Raw genomic sequence first — 20,051 nt, 5'->3', positions numbered from 1 at the left:
TTATCACTCAAATTTGATAAAAAAACAAAAGAACCACATTTTAAGAAACTGCTTTATATGCTCTGTACAAGGTATTCTTACATGTTGCAAATGTTTTTAAATACTATGAACTGGCAATGTTAACTTCATTTTATAGATGAGGAAACCAAAGCTCAAAGAAATGTGTCTAGGGCCATAACAAGTTCAAAGTGACAGAGCAGGAGTTAGCTCCAGATTTATCTCAACCTAGTACCTATTCTTTCCTTTCTTTACATGACTTGTGGTTTTTATAATCTACCCCCTGAACACTGCAGTTACTGATTAACTGGTTTTATGATCTCTCAGCACTTTCTCCGCCGTATCTGTAACTCCCAGGTTTCTTGTGGATAAGATCACTTCCAGTTGCCCCTTCCAGTTAAACCAAAAGCTTACATCATTGGCATGTTTAATAAGCATCCCCAAGTGATTCTGATGCAGGTGCTCTGTGGATAATATTGTAAAAGTTTGCTGTACTAGAGTCTATGTGTGGTAGCCACATTAATTCTCCCAAAGGAAAGCCAATCTATGTAGCTTCCTTGATTCATAATTGGTAAGTACTCAGGGCCTCTTATGCTATTTCCTAGGCTTACTTGTCAAGCCAAACTCTCTAATCCAGCCTTGCCATTTTTGTCTGTCTTCCTACATGTGCCTTTCACACTCACACGCATGAAGCTGCCCTTCCCCACTCTCATACACTCTCCTCCAGATTCATTACCTCTATCATTACTGAATGGCACACTATTTTTAAAGGCAGAATTTTAGACATCTCTGTTTAATTAGGGAAAGACTTTTAATCATTTATCTAGTTGCACTACCTATGTTACTAATTTTATCTTGAGACACAATTTGTGTGAATGTACATTTCTTTTCACCCAACATGGTACTACTCTCAAGTTTCTTTGAATTTTTCACAGCAATTTTCCTAGTATAAGGATACATAAAGGATGCAAAAGAAATATGCCATCTATTTCATAGCACTCAAAGCACATAGATACAACTATATTCGGAAAAATACCTGTCTTCCATAAAATAAATACCTGTCTGCCATAACTAAAATCAAAGTCATAACAAAAATTTCCTATACATCTCTACAACTTCATTGTTGCAAGTAAGAAATTAAGTCAAGTAAAACTATTAGAGATGGTATCAGACAGATCTTTCTTATTACTATCCTATCAAAGACTAAGAGCTTGAAGCAGAATCAAAAAGAGATGTGGATCTAGGGAAGGCAAAACCAATAGCTGACAGTAGGTAGTTACAATCAAACTGGAAACAGAGAGCTTAGCAAATTAGTTTTGCAGAGAGTTTAAGTTTTCCTATTTCCTTAGCAACTTAAGAAGGTCAGGATGTTAACTGCTTAGACATCTGCGTCCACAGAAAATCTCCTTCTTTTGAAACTAGAATAAATACTTCAGTACCACTATGGGCCAGAACAAGCTGCTCCTTAATAAAACCAAGTGAGAGTAATGAAATAAAGCTTTTAATGTGTGAATTACCTTGGATTAAATTCCTGAGAGCTATTAATTATTTATTAACCTTTTTTTCTTTAGAGAAAACTTAAAGTCCATGTTAATGGTGGGAATTTCTTGAGGTTACCACATTGTGGGTATTTGGGGCCCTTAAACTAATCTTTACAAAGAATCCCTACACTCTTAGGAGAGTTTTGCTATTCTTTTTTATAGGTGGAACTTGGCACTTGATTAAGGATATGTTTTACTCATAGCCTGTAGAGCACTGGCATGAATACCAAGAAACAAAGGCAAGCCAGATTTCAAATAACAAAATACTACTATATGCCATCCAAGAATGATGTTAAATGACGGAAGACAAAAGTCAACTATGTAAAGTCAAGACTAGAAATCCAAAGAATTTGGTATGTAATTCAACACTAAATACTTGTAGACATTTCAATACTTTATTTGATGCTTTTTGTGAGACTCCAAAAGAAAGACTTTTATTTTTTAGTAATCGTAGCACACAGTCTACCATCTTGCTGGTATACACCTGATCTGATTTAAAAGTTTGATTTTTAGTTCATCACTTCTCGGCCTTTTGGCTAAGATCAAGGGTAAAAGTTTAGGGTTTTATTTATTTATTTATTTTGGAAGTAGCACTTACTTTTTTTTCTTTATTTCAAATTAATGTAAGTATACAAAAATTTAGGTTATATTGTTCTCACTTCCAAGGTAAAGTCCAAGTTGTAGAAAAGCGCTTCACCCAGAGGGTGTGCTGAACACCCTTGGGTTGTGTACATTAGGTGAGATCCCGCCAATCGCCCTCCCATCTGCACCTCCCCCTCCCGAGGGGTTATTTTAAATCTCCAAATATTAAGCTTTGCTGTTACAATGTCAGAATTATCCATACTTTGTTGGGCACATGGGTACTGAAAGCCACATATAAGAATTGCCGAATTATTTGGTTGCTATAAGTGGTGATCTAAGACAAAACTTACCTGAAAGTTAGAAAACATTGATTTCCTTTCTCTTACCCAAAAATAGAGACATTGGGGTGGGGGGAGCTGAATATGGGTAATTCCAAGAGGTTCAATGGACTATAGACTCTTGGAGGCTCAATGTTAACAAAAGAAAGTTGTTATTATTATTATTCATGTTTTCAAAATACTTTGGGTGAAAATTTATTTTCCCTCTCACAGGCAGTAGAAGTATGTATGGTCATCTGTGAAACCCTGGCATCTAAAAGAAGACCTTATTCTCTAGAAAGGCAGCCTTGGAGAAGATAAAAAAGAAAATTGGGGCAAATTAGACACCCAGATTCATGTTCATACAGTATCTCCAGTTGGTTTCACCTTTTGCTTTCTCCTAAATAAGTTCTACATAGAAAATTGCTTTGAAAAAAAATCACAATAAATAATTCAAGAATTACACACACCAATGGATATATCACAATAATTGAGGTCAACAGGCGTGGGGTTTGTATCCACTTCCCAAGACTGCTGTAACAAATTGCTCCAGACTTGGTGGCTTTAAAACAACTGAAATGTATCCACTCACAACTCTGGAGGCCAGAGTCTGAAATTACAGCATCCACACTCCCTCTGGAGGCTCTAGGGGAGGACCCCTCCCAGCCTTGTCCAGCTCCTCGCTGTTACGTGCATTCCTTGGCTTGTATCCACAACTCCCTCTGCGCCTCCCCCATCTTTACATCAACTTTGTGTCTGTCCACTCCTCCTTATGTTTCTCATGAGGACACTAGGTTTTGGATTCAGTGCATGCTGAGATAGGCCAAGATGATCAACTCATCTCAAGATCCTTAACTTCGTCTGCATACACTCCTTTTCCAATAAAGGTAACATTTACGTCTTCCAGGATTTAAAACATAAAACTGTCTTTCTGGAGGCCACCTTTCAACCCGCTATAAAGTATGTATTTCAATTCAGGCAACCATTTCTTAAAAAAGGGAATGGGCTTGGATATAAGCAAATTATTAGCTACTATGTAATGCTTTCTCCAAATGAGAGAATAAGAATAAGCTTATTAATACAATTATTAGAATTATGCTAGTATCCTACTACAAAACTGCTTGCAGAACACAGGAATGTTGTATAATCGATGTTCCTACCAAAAAAGTAGTATTAATATTATTGAATTAACAAAATATTTTCCTTGAAAGAATTGCCAGATATGGATTCTATGAACTCCAGCTAAATGAAGCTTACTACTACTACTACTACTACTACTACTAATAATAATAATAATAATAAATGTGTTTCAAGTGTTTTCTTGTTTAATTCTCACAACTTGTAAGACAATATAACAAATATCTCAGGGGGTCAATTCTTTTTGCTACAACCTCTCTTGTTCTTTCTAACATAACCTATTTCTTTTTTTCTGGTGGCTGTGATCTTCCAAAAACTTCATTGCGTCACTTATAATAACCCCAACTCACTTGTTCGTGAGTGGATCCAGAACAGACAGGGAACACAATTGTGGCCAATGCTTTGTCAGGGAGTCTGGCGAGGGGATTTCTGGAAGAAGTTTTCCTCACACCTTGTGTTAGTTTGTCAGGGCTGCCATATAAATTACCACAGACTGGGTGGCTTAAACAACAGAAATTTATTTTCTCATAGTTTCAAAGATGAGAAATCCAAGACTAAGGTATTGGCAGGGTTTATTTCTTCTGGGATCTCACTTCTTGGCTGACAGACAACCGCCTCTCCTTCCCACGTCTTCTAACGGTCCTTCCTCTGCATAGATCCACCTTATAAAGACACCAATCCTGCTGGATCAAAGCCCATCCCAGCGACCTTATTTAACCCAAATCACCTCTTTATTTATTTTTTTTTTTTTAGATTTAAAAGCTGGTTTATTTGCATGATTCATAGTGATATACTGTCTAGGATAACTCTGAGATATTCCTTCATTTTGTTGTTGTTGTTGATGATGATCCTGGGTTTTTTTCCTTCCTTCTTTCTTCCCTTCTATTCTACCTTCCTTTCTTCTTTCTCTCATTCTCTCTTCCCTTCCTTTCCTCCTTCCTCTTGACTGTTTTACTGTATCTGTTCTTCTTTTTTCTCTTTTTTATTAAATCATAGCTGTGTACATCAATATGATCCTGGGGCACCATACACTTGGTTCATAGACCATTTGACACATTTTCATCATCACACTAATTGTCACAGCCCTCCTGTATTTTCTTAGTTACTTTGCTAAGACATTTACATTCCACATTTACCTCTTTAAAGACCCTTTCTCAAATGATGTCACATTCTGAGGTGCTGGGGGTTAGGACTTTAATGTAAGAATTTAAAGGGGAAACAATTTAGCCCATAAGACACATAAAAAGAGAAACCCCCCAAAAGGTCTTCTCTGCTCCATTGTTTAAACAGTGTCATTTCTAGGTGGGATAGCTGTCTGAGAGGAGATAACCCTGCAGATGGCGTAACATAGATGGAAAGAAGCTGGGACCCTCCTCATGTCACAGTCACGTACAGTTTGCTTTTGCACATCCCTGACCCCCTCCCACATTGGTTTGCAACTGTTTAAACCAGGGAATCTTGGATTTAGGATTTCCTATTATGAGAGACAGTTACTATTCTTATTTTTAAGCAGTTTATGTAGGCTTTTTATTCTTTTACAACAGCATCTAATTGATACAAGTATGGTTATTAACATTGGTATCGTTATTTCCATTGTTATTTTACAAACACAGGAAACTAAGCTTAAATAAGGTTGACTTTGGTTGCAGCTTACCAAATGGGAAGCTGCAGTTCGGATCCAAAGATCTAACTTCTGCTTGACTAACCAAAAATAACCATCATACCATTTTCTCTGGTACTTAAACTTTCATTTCAGTTTTATAAAAACCTCTCATAAAAAATTTAAAGAACAAAATATTAGGATGTTACTATCTGGAAGTATTCTAAGGAGCTGGAATCAAAGAACTATCTGAAGAAATATAAAGTAGGCCAAATATTTGGGGGGTATACTAAAGTATAAGAAAGATGTCCACAATATAAATGCAAAGAAGTCACTGAACCAGCTAAAACAAGATTGTCCTATTAACAGTCTAACATATAATTGAATTTTGCCTTTAATTCTCCAGTAGCAGGGATTGCAAATTAACCACTCACTATGGGTCTCATTGTTCAAATGGTTTAATTATGCGATTTTCCATCACTCTACATTTTTCTTACTTTGGGGTATGCCCATCTCTTAATTCTTACCTTATGGGGAAATGAATGTTTGACTTTTTTCAAACCTTCCATTACATATTTGCATCACACGCCCTTTGTTTACCTTTCTGGGATAAAGGCATTGATTCTTCATGTCTACAGATACTTCATTGTCCCATCATAAATTATTATTTTTTTATCTTTCTTAAAAAATTGGTTTGAGGGCGGCGCCTGTGGCTCAGTGAGTAGGGCGCCAGCCCCATATGCCGAGGGTGGTGGGTTCAAGCCCAGCCCCGGCCAAACTGCAACAAAAAAAAATAGCTGGGCATTGTGGCGGGCGCCTGTAGTCCCAGCTGCTTGGGAGGCTGAGGCAAGAGAATCATGTAAGCCCAAGAGTTAGAGGTTGCTCTGAGCCGCGTGACGCCACGGCACTCTACCGAGGGCGGTACAAAAAAAAAAAAAAAAAAAAATTGGTTTGAATATCCTGCCTTTCTTCTTCTGAAATAAAATAATATAAAGAAATTCGGAAAGACTATTGTGTTTCAAAGAGCATATTCTAATAATTTGGGATTCTGCTTTCTTTCTTTCTTTTCTCTCTCTTTTTTTTTTTTTTTGGTAACAAAATCCTTCAAGTTAGTTCTTCTGTTTGACTCAGAACTGGAATGTCTAACAGTATGAAGTCAGTGTTGTCCCCAGTTCTCGGCCAGCATCAGCAAGGACAGCACCTAACCCAGCTGGGACTGATGAATCAGACTAGCATTTGCAGGGTCGTGTAACATAGGTAAGCAATGCAGTCAAGGAATTGGCTCTCGTGGACAGACTCTCAGCCACAGATCTCCCATTCAGGTCACAGTTTATATGCGTTACGTTTTAGAAATACATGTTTTGTTCTCCTTTCTAATTTACTTCAATTCTATTTTACTTGGGGGGGGGCATTTTCCTCAGTAATTTTTGCTGTGCTACTAATTATGCTGTGACTACTGTGGTAGATTGCCTTGGTGGCCCCAGTTGTTACCCTCCTGTATCTATCTGCATTTGCTGTGTCTTTTCTCATCAATGGAGTCTCCTCCCCCAGCCTTTTAAATAGAACTGGCTTTGTAACTTGCTTTGCTCCATACATGTGGTGAAGGTAGCAGTGGACCTAGACCTCAAAAAACCTTATGCACTTTTACTCTCCCAGAACTTTGCCATTGCTATGAAAATAAGGCCTAACTGTCCTGCTGGAGGATGAGAGACCATGTGCAGAAGAGATTAGTCAGCTCAGCTGAAGATGTCTTCAACGAGCTCCCAGCTGACTCACCAACTGACCACAGATGTGTGAGTGAACCCAGCCAAATCAGCTGACTTGGCCCAGATCAGCAGAACCACCTACCCAGTCCTAAATTCATGGACAAAAATAAATGTTCATTGTTCTGTACCACTGCGGTCTTGTGGTGGTTTACTATGCAGCATTATTATAGTGTAAATAACTGAGACAAGCTGGTCTATAACTCATAGATTTTTCTATTAGGCAATGCACATAGTTTTTAATATATACGATCTTATTCTCTGATCAGGGTTGTTTGACATTCTATCTTCCATTTTATTAGAAGTTGTGACATTCTTTACAATCCTTAGAGTGGAGAGAGATGGGGTATTTTGACTTGCGTGGGAATACACCAAGCTGCCAATCAGGCTCACGTGAATGTCTGAGCAAGACTATTTAATGCAGTGGTTCTCAACCTTCCTAATGCCCCAACCCTTTAATACAGTTCCTGTGGGTCACAACCCACAGGTTGAGAACCGCTGATTTAATGCATAATCGCCACGGTTCACAGAAGTACCTGCGAGGTACCTCTGAGCTATTCTGCTTTCCCAGTCTAATAATCTTATTAGGTTATTCATCAAAGACCTGATCCATGAAACCACTGCAAATATTGTCTACCCCTTGACCTCACTGGATTAGTGGATACATGTGCTGTCACCAAGTCAAGCTAGAGGGATGTTTCTCAGCTAATGAGAATATCACTATTCCTGCAATAGCAACAACTGGTAGACAAATAAGATTCATCTACCTACTTAAAGTGAGAGCAGATACATGGTTCATGTAGTTCCTCTCAAATTTATTTTTCAAATAAATAAATAGTATATGAAGGCAGTAGGTGATCTAATACAAGGGGTAGTGTAGGGAAATGAGGGATTGGGGGCAGAGGAAGAGAGAGAGAGATGGGGGGATCACAGCACGGTGTATGGCACACCTCTTGGGGGTAGGAATTATAAGAGGGACTTTACCTAACAACTACAATCAGTGTAACCTAATTCTTTGTACCCTCAATTAATCCCTAACAATTATAAAAAGAAAAGCAAAAAGAAACTAGTATACAAAAACTTATAACATCTAGGATTTTCTAAATATGAAAGCCTTATTCACATGTTTAAATAAATAACCTCTTCTACTTTTGAAATTTTTCATGGAGGCCAGAATTCCAAGATGCTGGAATTGTCCTGCTTTGACAACTAGAGAGGGACGATTAAAAACAAACCAAAACCAACTTCTGGCATTTAAGATAGATGCAGATTGTCTCTGATATTTGCACACAAAAGTCTAGTACATTTGGCTGAGGTCTATGAGCCATTTGGATGATAGCAAGATTAGCGTGAGTGAGCTGGGTATAGGGGTGTGAAGGAAATTTTGAATTAATTTCTGGCAACTTGGTGAAGGCCTCAGCATCAGAGTGTGCTGGTATGGATCTCTGGGAAATCAGAGTGGAAAAGAGAATGACAGGATCTAAAAGCAAAAATCTAAGGGCAGGAGGGACAGTGGGCTAAAGTTGGAAAATAAGAATGAAGACAAAGAAAGAGGGGTCCCTAGAGATTCAGAAATGCAAGAACAAGACAGGGATAATGCCAAGGAAGACAGCAGCATGTAACCCCCCAGACCATAACCCAAGAAAGAATGTCCAAGGCCATGTGCACAGGCATAGGCGTGCAACTGAGTTTGTGCAGCACTTATAAGAGACTCAGTCACCTTCCTCCCATTTTCTGAAAGTAGGAAACAAAACAGAATTAATAAACCATTGAAAATTAAACTTTCCTAACAGAAAGGTGAGAGTAAATACTGCATAGATACATGGGAGATGTACTAAAACCAGATGTAAATGAAACGTTTAGCCATTTGGGGAAGAAGCCATTTTCTTTGAGATGTAAAAGTCGGCTTAGTAAACTCTAAATTCTTCTGCTTGCTGATTATCCTCTGGGCTATGGGAATCTTCCAGCCATGGGAATGTTGCAGAAATGAGGAAGGTACAGCATGACTCTTCCCATCACTAAGGTTCCCAGGTAACTGGGGCTCTGATATCCGCGACTGTTGCTTACTATACAAGGTTCAAGGAAGCTGGGCTGAAATCCATCACCACAGGGGATATTTCATTGTCCCCTCTGCCATCTGCTAAAGATGAAACATTCTTCATCTATCTCACTCTCAATTGTTTATTTATTTTTTCTTTTGACTTAAAAACTGCACCATGAGTTAGTTGCATGAATAAAAATTATTTCTCAATTCCAAGAGGCTTTGTGAATAGTAGACTATGAGGTAGTTTACATACTATTTCCACATACAGTTAATCGAAGTTATAAAATCTAATGAACAAATTCAAAGTTTATTTGGAAGTAAGAGTCCTATGCCTTGATAAAGTTTATTTACTTTATCTCTCTCCTTTTCCTTTGGAAATAACACATTAAATATTAAATACAGAAGTTTAAAAAACTTTATCATAAAACTGTCCCAAAAAGGCAATATTTCATACATGTGAAATCATGCTTAGATTCAACACAAAATGAAAACCGTAATTTTTTGAAAAAAATTATAATTGGATCCAACTTAAATGTAGTTCCCTTTTCTTACTAATGTTGTACATAACTGGCTTGAGATAACAATATGCTTTATTATTGATTTTATAAAAACTATCTTGTTGGGCAGCGCCTGTGGCTCAAGGAGTAGGGCGCCAGTCCCATATGCCGGAGGTGGCGGGTTCAAACCCAGCCCCGGCCAAAAACCACAAAAAAAAAAAAAAAAAAAACTATCTTGTTATAATAGTAATCTCTTAAAAATTTTTTTATTCATAGAATTTCATTATTATTAAAATTTATTATTATTTCTTTTTATAGGAATGTAGCAGTGATTATGGAAGTTAAAACAAAAACTTTAACCTTTTGAAAGTGTCCTAAAAGGGGCAGGAGGGACAGGGGGCTAAAGTTGGAAAATAGAATTTATTTAGAGCCCTTCTGTTTCTTACAGAGAACTCAGCTTCCAGGTTCTAAAGAGAAAACTAAAATTTTACTCCAGTGTTTCGCTCCCTACTTGGTTCCGACAATCCACTAAGGAACAGACACATACACATTCTGGAATGAGCAATAAATCATCTCATCTACAATAATGAGATATTGTCTCAGAATACCATTAAGTTTGAAGACTTGCTTTAGAATATACTATAGGTATATAGGTGATGGGCTACAGAATATTATCTGTACAGTAATATTTTCTCCCTTTTGCAGCTAGAATTTGAGCACCTGAAAATTTAAAACATTGAAGCAGTCAAATAAAACTGTCCCAGACCATTCAAGTTTCTGTGGGGTCCTCCACAAAGCCAAAAAACTTTCATCAATCCTGTGGTCTAAGTAGAGACATGTTTCACTTAATACCTTTGTGGTTAATAGTATTCCTTAAAAAAAATTCTCCAAAATTATTTCTACAGAATTTAGTCATCTAAATAAAAGAGGTGACAACTGGTTGCAAATTGACTATTACATTGTCTGTTTCTCCATTTTTACATAAACATTTCTTGACTTCATTTATTTGATAGAATTTACAAATGAATTTTTGTAAGATGTAGGTTGAGTTCAATATATTAAACACAATAAATATTCATATTAGGATGTATGATTGAATGTATGATTATACTCAGAATGGGAGAAGACTGCGTATTTTTCTAAACTCAGAAAAATAGCTAATATTGAAAGTAAAACATCTATGTGAATTATTTCAAATGGATTAAAATTACATCATAAATGGCACACCTTGTATTTCTTTTCTTTTTTTTTTATTATTGGGGATTCATCGAGAGTACAAAGAACCAGGTTACATTGATTGCATTTGTTAGGTAAAAGGAAGAAAACTCAAAATGACTTTCAAATTTTCAAATCAAAATTAATATTTGGAATTTCATAGAGAATGATATACTTTTCTAAATGCCTTAATAGTCCTCATTTGTGTATCTAAGTGATAAAGGAAAATCTAAACCAATTCCACTTAGACTTAACATCAAAAGCCTGGTTGTTTACTTATTAGGCTATGTTAGCAAAAAAGCGCTCAAACTGTGTAAAATAATTTAAAGATGTTTATTCAGAGTTGAATATGTATGACCCTTGATCGAGATCTAGGGAGCCACACCACAGAAGCCTTGCATCAGCTGGGTTATAGCTTTCTCTTAAACATTTTAGGGAGACAGGAATTGCAGGTAAAATCATAAACCAATACATGGTAAATATATATTTCTTTGACCTCCCAAAACAGGACATCTTATCTTGAAAGGGTGGGAGATATAGGAAGGTTCAAAGATTCTTTGATTTATAATGGATTAAAGAAGTAAAGCTTTATCCAAAAGCTTGGAATGTTTTAACTAAAATAAGGAAGTTTATCACCCAAAGACAAACCCAAAGTACTCCAGTGATTCGTTAAGCAAACTAATGGCCTGGAGGTGTGATTTAGCCTAGCCTTGCACAGCCTTGGATACTGTTAATAACTTAGTATCTTATTGCACAAAGAGCCTGTTTTGTCAGTCTGCAGAGCTCTTTTTTAACATTAATGCAGGTTAATATTTGTATCTAAACTCCAAAAGGAAGGGGGTATAATGAGGCATGTCTGACTTCCTTTCTCTTAATGGCCCAGAACTGAGTTTTAAGATTTTTCTGGGGTTTCCCTGGCCACGAGAGGGTCTGTTCAGTCAACAGGAGTCTAGGGGCTTTATTTTTGGTTTACATGAATGATATATACATGATAGATAGGTAAGTCGGTATACAGAAAGAATAGATCATATTAAAGTAAAATCTAGTAAATACCACAAAGTTAGTATCCATAAACCAGTAAATTACATAATATATGCCCTCAAAATAGAAATTTGGGCTTATTTAACCCACTTATGAGCATAGGCTTTCTAGAATCCTCAATTTAATAGCTCAATCTCAATAATTTCTCTTGTTCAATTGGTACAATTAATCCAAGACCCTACCATCATCCCTCTCAGCCCTCTTAGCACACTTGTGGCCCATAAAATTGTCATGACTAAAGATTAAGACCCTGAACTCCTTGCTCTTTTTCTCTCTTAGCTTAGAGGAGCAAGCAAATTCCCACTTGCTCTGCCTTTGACACTTTGCCAGCTCATTTCCATGGCATAGCACTCATTGCCCAGATTGTTAAAGCCAGGATACTCACCACATCCAATATTAATGAGAAGGGAGAGGGGCTGAGGAGAGAGTTGCAGTTCCCTAAAGAGCAGAGACCCTTAGGCTATATTTTCTGCCTCCTGAGTCCATCAAATGACCAATAACTTTATTCACAATCCCCGTGGGAGGAGGCCCAGCCATTCTCCTCCCCTTCCTCCTTACACGTCATCCCTTCTATATGGTTTAAAAAATATTTCTTGCATTTCTGTGAAGATTTGGATATTCTTCCCAGGCTCCTAGCTAGCCACATAGTACGACACACTGGAGGTATCTAATCACAGTTTATATCATCATTCAAAAGTTTACCCAGTCATTCTTGCATAAATTGCCTACTAAAACTGAACAATATCTTTATTTTATTTAGCTACCATCACTCACCTGCATCTTAACCAATATTTTATATCTCTCAAGTTACATCAAGTCATATTTGATTACCTTTCAGCATAGCTTCTATGTAACTTGGAATCGCTGTTGGAAACATGAAGCACAGTTTGGTGTTTAATGCCTAAAACACCCACCTTCTCTACAGGTTCTCAATCAAAATAGAAAACTCCAACTAATTTTTAGTATTAGCAATTTTTCTGCAGGTTATAACTGTCTGTAAACAAATTATAAAAGCCAAGTTTATACTCAAGGCACGGAAAGACAAATACCACATGACCTCCTTTGTAAGTGAAACAGAACTTACAGAAATAGAGACCAAAAGGGTGACTACCAGAGGGCTGGGATTGTGGAGCTAAAGAGTTGTTAGACAAAGGACACAACATTTCAGTGAGAAAAGAGAAATTTTTTTAAATGTGCTGAGTTTAGACTTGTGTCCTAAGATATGATCAATTTTGGAGGATGATCTGTGGGCTGATGAGAAGAACGTATATTCAGTTTTATTAGGATGAAATGTTCTGTAGAGTCTGTTAAGTCCATTTGTTCTAGGTTCAGGTTTAAGTTTAAATTTCTTTGTTCAGTTTCTTCTTAGAGGATCTATCCAAATCTGTCAAAGGGGTGTTAAAATCTCCAACTATTATAGGGTAGGAAGATATCAAGTCATTCATATTTATTAGGGTCTGCTTTATAAATTGAGGAGCATTCTTGTAGGGTGCATACGTTCAAGATTTCTACGGTACTTCATGGTTGTCATAGTTATAGCAGTCTATTGTATACTGAACAATGTACTAAGACAGTAGATTTTAAGCATACCCACAACAATATAAGTATGTAAGATAATGCATATATTAAATAACTTCATTTAGCTACTTCACCATGTATGCATATATCAAAACATTGTTGTTCACCAGAAACATATATGATTTTTACTTATAAATCATAAAAATAAATTTTAAAAGTTAATTATTCAGAGATAAATTATTTTTTTAAAGACCAATTTGCTCCTGTTTCTGTAAATATTTTGGACACTTGTTTGACTCTGGGGAGTTGAAGAGAATCCAAGAGACTGAGATTGAATTTCCTACCGGTTAGGCAAAATGGACTCTTAGAGGAATATTTCATTTCAATTAAAATATAATAAAACATGAAAAAAAAAAAAAAAGACCAATTTTCCAGGTACAGTAATTTACAAGTGTAATCTCAGGGACTCTGAAGGCTAAAGTGGCAGGATCACATGAGTGCAGGAATTTGAATTTGTAATAAGAACAATTAGCCAATTGTGGTGGCATGCACCTGTAGTCTCAGCTACTCAGGAAGCCGAGGCTCTTAAGCCCAGGACGTCAAGGTAGCAGTGAACAATAATTGCACCTCTGTACTCCAGCTTGGGTGAGAGAGTGAGATCCTGTCAGAAGAAGGAGAAGAAGAAGGAAGAAGTAAAGGAGGTAGAGAAAGGGGGTGAGGAGGAGAAGGAGAATGGGAGGAAATCTGTGCAGGAAGATGACAATGTCATTTTTAGAAGCAGTTTACATCTTAGTGAAAAAAAGTTCTTTTTTTCAGATATATCTTTGTACGATGTCATGTTTTCATATACTTTAGATAGCATCATTGTTCAGCTTGTCTAAATAAATATACACAGAAAAAGGATGAAGGGGCAGCACCTATGGCTCAAGAAAGTTAGGGCGCCAGCCCCATATGCTGGAGGTAGTGGGTTCCAACACAGCCCCGGCTAAAAAACAAGAAAAAAGAAAAAGGATGAAGTTGTGGAATAGAAATGTACAAAAATCTCAGGCCTATTGGAAGGTGGATTCAAGCACTGAGGGCCAGGAGGCTGTTTTTTATGAACACAAAAATTTTCGACTGAAAAAATTCATTTTTCTTTCTTAAATATCAGGAGCGTTGTAGTATCTGTTTTATTTTTTTTTTCTCTCAAAATGTATTTCTTACATTCTGTAAAAGCTTTGGTATGAGAGCCATCTTACATAAATCAAAATAAATTTAAATGTTTCAAAACAGCAGGAACAAAGAGAAGAAAGCGCAATCATTTATTGAATATAATCCTGGTTTATTTTGCAGTTACCATTTTTCCAAGAAAATGATTAGTAAGATATCCAATTTGGAAAATAGTGATAAGCAAAGAGATAAAATAAAATAAGAATATATCAAGATTTCACTGGGTACTAGACTCTATGGTGGGAATCATGTAAACATGGAACATTAAAAGAGAACAACTGTCCCCAAGTAATGGCTAACGTTTAATTCGGGAAGAAGGAGAAAAGTGATGCATAATGTAAGATAAAGGGGGAAAGGAATGCCCAGGATGTCACCAAAGACAGATTCTGCCTTTTTGATTTTCTTTTTGTGTGTGTGTGTGATTTTTGGCCCGGGCTGGGTTTGAACTCACCACTTCCGGCATATGGGACTGGAGCCCTACACCTTGAGCCACGGGCGCCACCCCTTTTTCGATTTTCAACGTAGGAAATTCTCAGCTTTTTTCTCATCCATTCTCAGCTTTTCCTATTTAGACAGTTGTATGAGTTTACTATTATTGTTACAATCACCTCAAACTTAGTGTCTCAAAACAACACAAATTTATTGTCTAGTAGTTCTGGAGGTCAGAGGTCCAAAATAGGTTTTACTGGACTATAAACAAGGTGTCAGCAAGGCTGGTTTCTCTTTAAATTTCTAAAGAACAGTTTGTTCCCTTTCTTTCTTCAGCTACAGTTACTCGTCTTCCTTAAATGGTTCATCTTGACCCTCCTTTCTTGCAGAGCTTCCATTCTCAAAGCTAGCAGGGTAGCATCTTTCCGTCACTCTGGAGCTCTGGGCCTCTGGCCTCTCTCTTATAACAACCCACTTGAGCCCATGTAAAAAACCCAAAATGATCTTCCAGGAGAAGGGACATTAAGAAAGGGCCTTCCCTGGGGGTGGGAGGAAAACCTGCCAGCTGAACCAGGAAGTCTGCAGGGCGCCTAAGAAAATAGGTATGAAGTAACCTAGGTAAAAAATAATCAATAGAAAGAGACCATCAATGACCTATAGGAAAAGGCAATGATGCCCGGAGGCAGAGAGGCCCATGAAATACTTGCAGCCAATTTCAAAGGAGAGAGTATTTAGACCCCTGTGCTTCCTGTGTGTGTCTTTTTCTCTCACCTTCTCTCCTTCATGAGAGGGACCCACTTCCAAGTCTTTTTGGAAACGCTCTGAATGTTCTCTTTGTTCTTCCTAAATAAAATCTCTCTTGGCTGCTCTGAAGCATGCGTGTGTTTCTTTTGCTCTCTATCCGCTCTGCCTTTGCCACTCCAGTTTTATTTTCGGTTTCCACTCACTTCTGCTTTAGTTACTGTTGTGCCTCAGTTGAACTTTCTAGCTCAGCAGAGTAATCAGACCAGATCAACTGGGTTCTGGGAACCAGGAATCCTGACCCCCATATTCCCATCTAAAGATTTTTAATTTAATCAGATCTGCAAAGTACATTTTACCATATAAGGTAACATATTCACAGGTGTTGGGGATTACCACATAGACAGCTTTGGGGAGAGGGAGGGACATTTTTCTCCCACCACAATTGTGGACAGGCCTTTTACTTTGAGTTCAAGAAATATTTTCCCCAAATGTTTGCAAACTACAAATCCAGCAGGAGACCATTATCCAGAATTTACAACTCAACAAAAAATGACAAATAGACAAATGATCCCATTAAAAAGTGGGCAAAGGACATGTACAGACGTTTTTTAAAAGACGTACAAATTGCCAACAACCATATGAAAAATGCTCAACTTTGCTAGTCATCATAGAAATGCAAATTAAAACCACAATGAGATATCATATTACACCAGTCAGAATGGATATTATTAAAAAGTCAAAAAACAACAGATGTTGTTAAGGATGCAGAGTAAAGAAAATGCTTATAAAATGGTGGGAATGTAAATTAATACAACCTTTATGGAAAACATTATGCCTGTTTCTCAAAGAACTAAACATATAACTACTTTTTGACTCAGCAACCCCACTACTGGGAGAAATCATTATGTCAAAAATTTACCTGTACTTGTATGTTTATCACAGTACAATCATGACAGCAAAGATGTGGAATCAACCTAAGTGTTCATCAATTGATGAATGGATAAAGCAAATGTGGTATATATAAATACTATTCAACTGTAAAAGAGAATAAAATCATGTCTTTTGCAGCATCCTGGATGGAACTGGAGGCCATTACCATAAGTGAAACAACTCAGATGCAGAAAATCAAGTGCTAACGTTCTCCCTTTAAAGTGGAGCTAACTAATTGGTATACATAGACATAAAGTGTGAAATACTAGTCACTGGGTACTAAAAGTGTGGAGGGGGTGAAGAATGAGAAATTACTTAGTGGGTACAATATATTATTTGGGTGATGATTATACCAAAAGCCCAGACTTCACCAGTAAATAATATATTCATGTAACTAAAACAAAACTTCATTTGTACCCCCTGAAATTTATACAAATGCAAAAAAGAAATAGTCTCCCAATTTGGGAGCTATTGAGATTGTTGCCACTAAAAATTAATATTCCGACCTCTAGACAAAATGACTTTAGTGCATGAAAAGGGATCACAAGGACAAAGTATTTTTGTTTAAGAAATTTTGTTGCAGTCTAAATGAAACTAAGTTGAAAACGGTATCCACTCTGTGCTTAGGTGGGATCAAATGGGTGAGGTAAGGCAAACATAGGGTAATTCTGTACACACGAAAATAGTCTCAGCCACAGAAAACCCAGCTGGCTTAGCAATTAGACAATCTATACATAGATTAAATGTAAAATGAAAATCCACACAGAAGCAGTAGTTCCTGTGAGTACTTGACCTCTTAGGTGAAATTTAAAAATTAATATAAACCACTCAAGACATTTAAAAGAGGATTCAGTCAGAACCTGCATAGCTTTAGATCATTTTTTGATGTGAATGGGTAGAATCCAAAGTATGCTCTGACCCCAGTGTCCAGAAATTGTGATTTTTATTTGAAGATGGATATCCATGGCACACATCCAAAACGATGGAAATTCTCCAGAAGAAATAAAACTAGAAATATCTGTTTCTGGTACCACTGCAGCAGTCATCTACAAACTTCTACTCTGAACAAAACCCATTATGATATATATTCCATGCATCATCTTTAGGCATGTCAATGGCCTGTAGAAACAATGTAAGGATTAATACAAGATCTCCATGCAAGAATAGAAATATTGTACACTAAACTTGGCTAAGCCACTTGGGTAAAGGAGGGTCACTGTTCTAGGTGACTTTTCCTCTTCTTCAGCCTACTCAATGTTAAGGCAACACGGGACCTTTACCATGATCCACTTCTCCCTAATGAACAGTAAATATGTTTTTTTCTTCCTTATGATTTTCTTAACAAGATTTTCTTATCTATAGCTTATTCTATTGTAAGAATATAGTATATGATACATAGAGCAACAAAATGTTTAATTGACTCAATCCTTGTGGTCAATGGTAAGCTATTAATAGTTAAATCTGGGGGGAGTCAAAAATTACACTCAGATTTTCAACACTGAGGGATCAGTGCCCCAAACTCTGTATTGTTCAAAGGTCAACTGTATTTATTAGTAATGAGGTAATATATTCCAAACCATATTCAGTGAGTGGGAATTTAACAAAGGTACAAATACCAGGAGGTGGGGACTATTAGAGATTATCTTGGAGAATGCCTATTACAGGTACCCAGAAAAACTCCTTCTATATTCGCATTCTTAAAAGAATGATAGTGTTAATGCTTTGGCATTTGACCATTTTAAAGCTAATTTTTAAAAGATGAGTACTTCCATCTATCAAAGGTAAACAAAGACAGATGCTAAAATAGTAAAGACAGATTTTTATCAGCATAAACTATTGCCAAAGAGAAGAGGGTCCAGTGTGAGCTGCACTCAATTTCAATTTGTGCAGAGATGACTGGGCATTTTCAAGAAAGAATAAGAAAGTAGAGAGGGGCCTAGTAGGAGATTAGTAGAGTCAGAAGTGAAAAGTTACTAAGGGCTGGTTAGGGTAAATGCCAGTTAAGCCAGCTGTGTCTGCCAGCCACCAGTTGTCAAAAGTCGGAGTTCTTTCCTCTCACAGAGACTAGGAGGCAGGGTCCCTATCCTTGCTGATAAACACATTCTGAAGGAATGGCTTTTTGTTCCTTGATAAAGAAATTTGGAGTTATAGAAGATACGTATACATCTCACGGGGATGGATGAAGGATTTGCAATCTTAAACACTTTATAGTAAATGCAGGGTTCTTAGGGAAAAAGCCTGTGATTAGGTAGGTCCTGCCTGTAATGAACAGTAAGTTATTTGGCAAGCATTAGCTTTCTCAGGCAGACACTTTGAGGGGCTTCAAATCATCCTAGGGGTACAGCCTTGAGATGACAGAAACTATACTGGTGTTTAAGTCTTTTAATCTGGAAGGAGGGACATAGACAAAATCATCTGTGCTGTAGTTTTGTAGGGCAAGGTTACGTCTTTGTTGAGAGGAGGGCTCAGTGGAGCCCAGCTAGCATTTGGTCAAGCAAGGAATCTTTGTCATGTTCAAATTACAAATTGTTAAACTCATTCATTCTTTACAGAGTCTCCAGTTACCAAGCACATTAACATGCAAGTTCAGTGGTAGCAAAGTCAGTACTGGGGAAAGCAGACCTTTTGTATGCTACTCAGTTCTCTACTGGTGACTTGAATCCATCAGCTAATTTATCAGCTTTTTCCTTGCTCCTGGGGTTGCTGACCTTGGCCTCTAAGACTCTTGGTCCCCCAAATCTAGGGGGATCCCAAGAATAGCCAGTGTAGCCAGCTAGAAGATGAGATTTAATGTCTTCCAGCTGGCTACGCTGGCTATTCTTGGGACCAGGGAGCACCCAGAACATAGTTTCCCCAAAGCAAGCCAGCCAGGCCCAGCAAATCAGACAGACATCTCTGAAAATTTCCAGACCTGGCCATTTCTGCTTGACATCTGTGTTCCAGAGCCGGGGACTCTCCAGCCTTATTCCAAACACACAGAGTCAAATCTTGCTATAATATGTAGCTCTCATTTTCCATTTTCAATTGTCTTCTGATATTTTTACATGGTCAGAGTTGGCCAATTGTAAAAGGAAGAGGCAGACTTTGTTACGTTCAACCTTTTCTAGCAAACATAGTTCTGTGCATTTCCAAACCAGACAGTCTTTATTAAAAACACTTCAGCAAGATTCTGGATTGTCCAGCACTCAGTTCCATACAAATGAATGGGAACACATGTGGGAAAACATCAATTTATCAAAAAGTTGAAATACTATGTGATATAATGAAAGTAGTAGCATCATCCTTCTCATGTCTATTGTTTTTAATGTTGGTATTTCAAATATTTTCCATGACATGCTGTCTCACAAATATCACAAATATCTCAGTATTTTCTTTTTTCCTTCTTCTTTTAAGCTCTTCAAGTGATTATAGAAATTAGTCTTTTTGGAAAAATCAAGTTTTTAGTTACTTCTTTTATAAACTGTGGGACAAAATGGTTTTATAGTTC

This window comes from Nycticebus coucang, chromosome 16 (genome assembly GCF_027406575.1).
Source record: "Nycticebus coucang isolate mNycCou1 chromosome 16, mNycCou1.pri, whole genome shotgun sequence".
Classification (NCBI taxonomy): domain Eukaryota; kingdom Metazoa; phylum Chordata; class Mammalia; order Primates; family Lorisidae; genus Nycticebus; species Nycticebus coucang.
The sequence above is the reverse complement of the archived record's forward strand: the minus strand, read 5'-3'. Positions refer to the sequence as shown.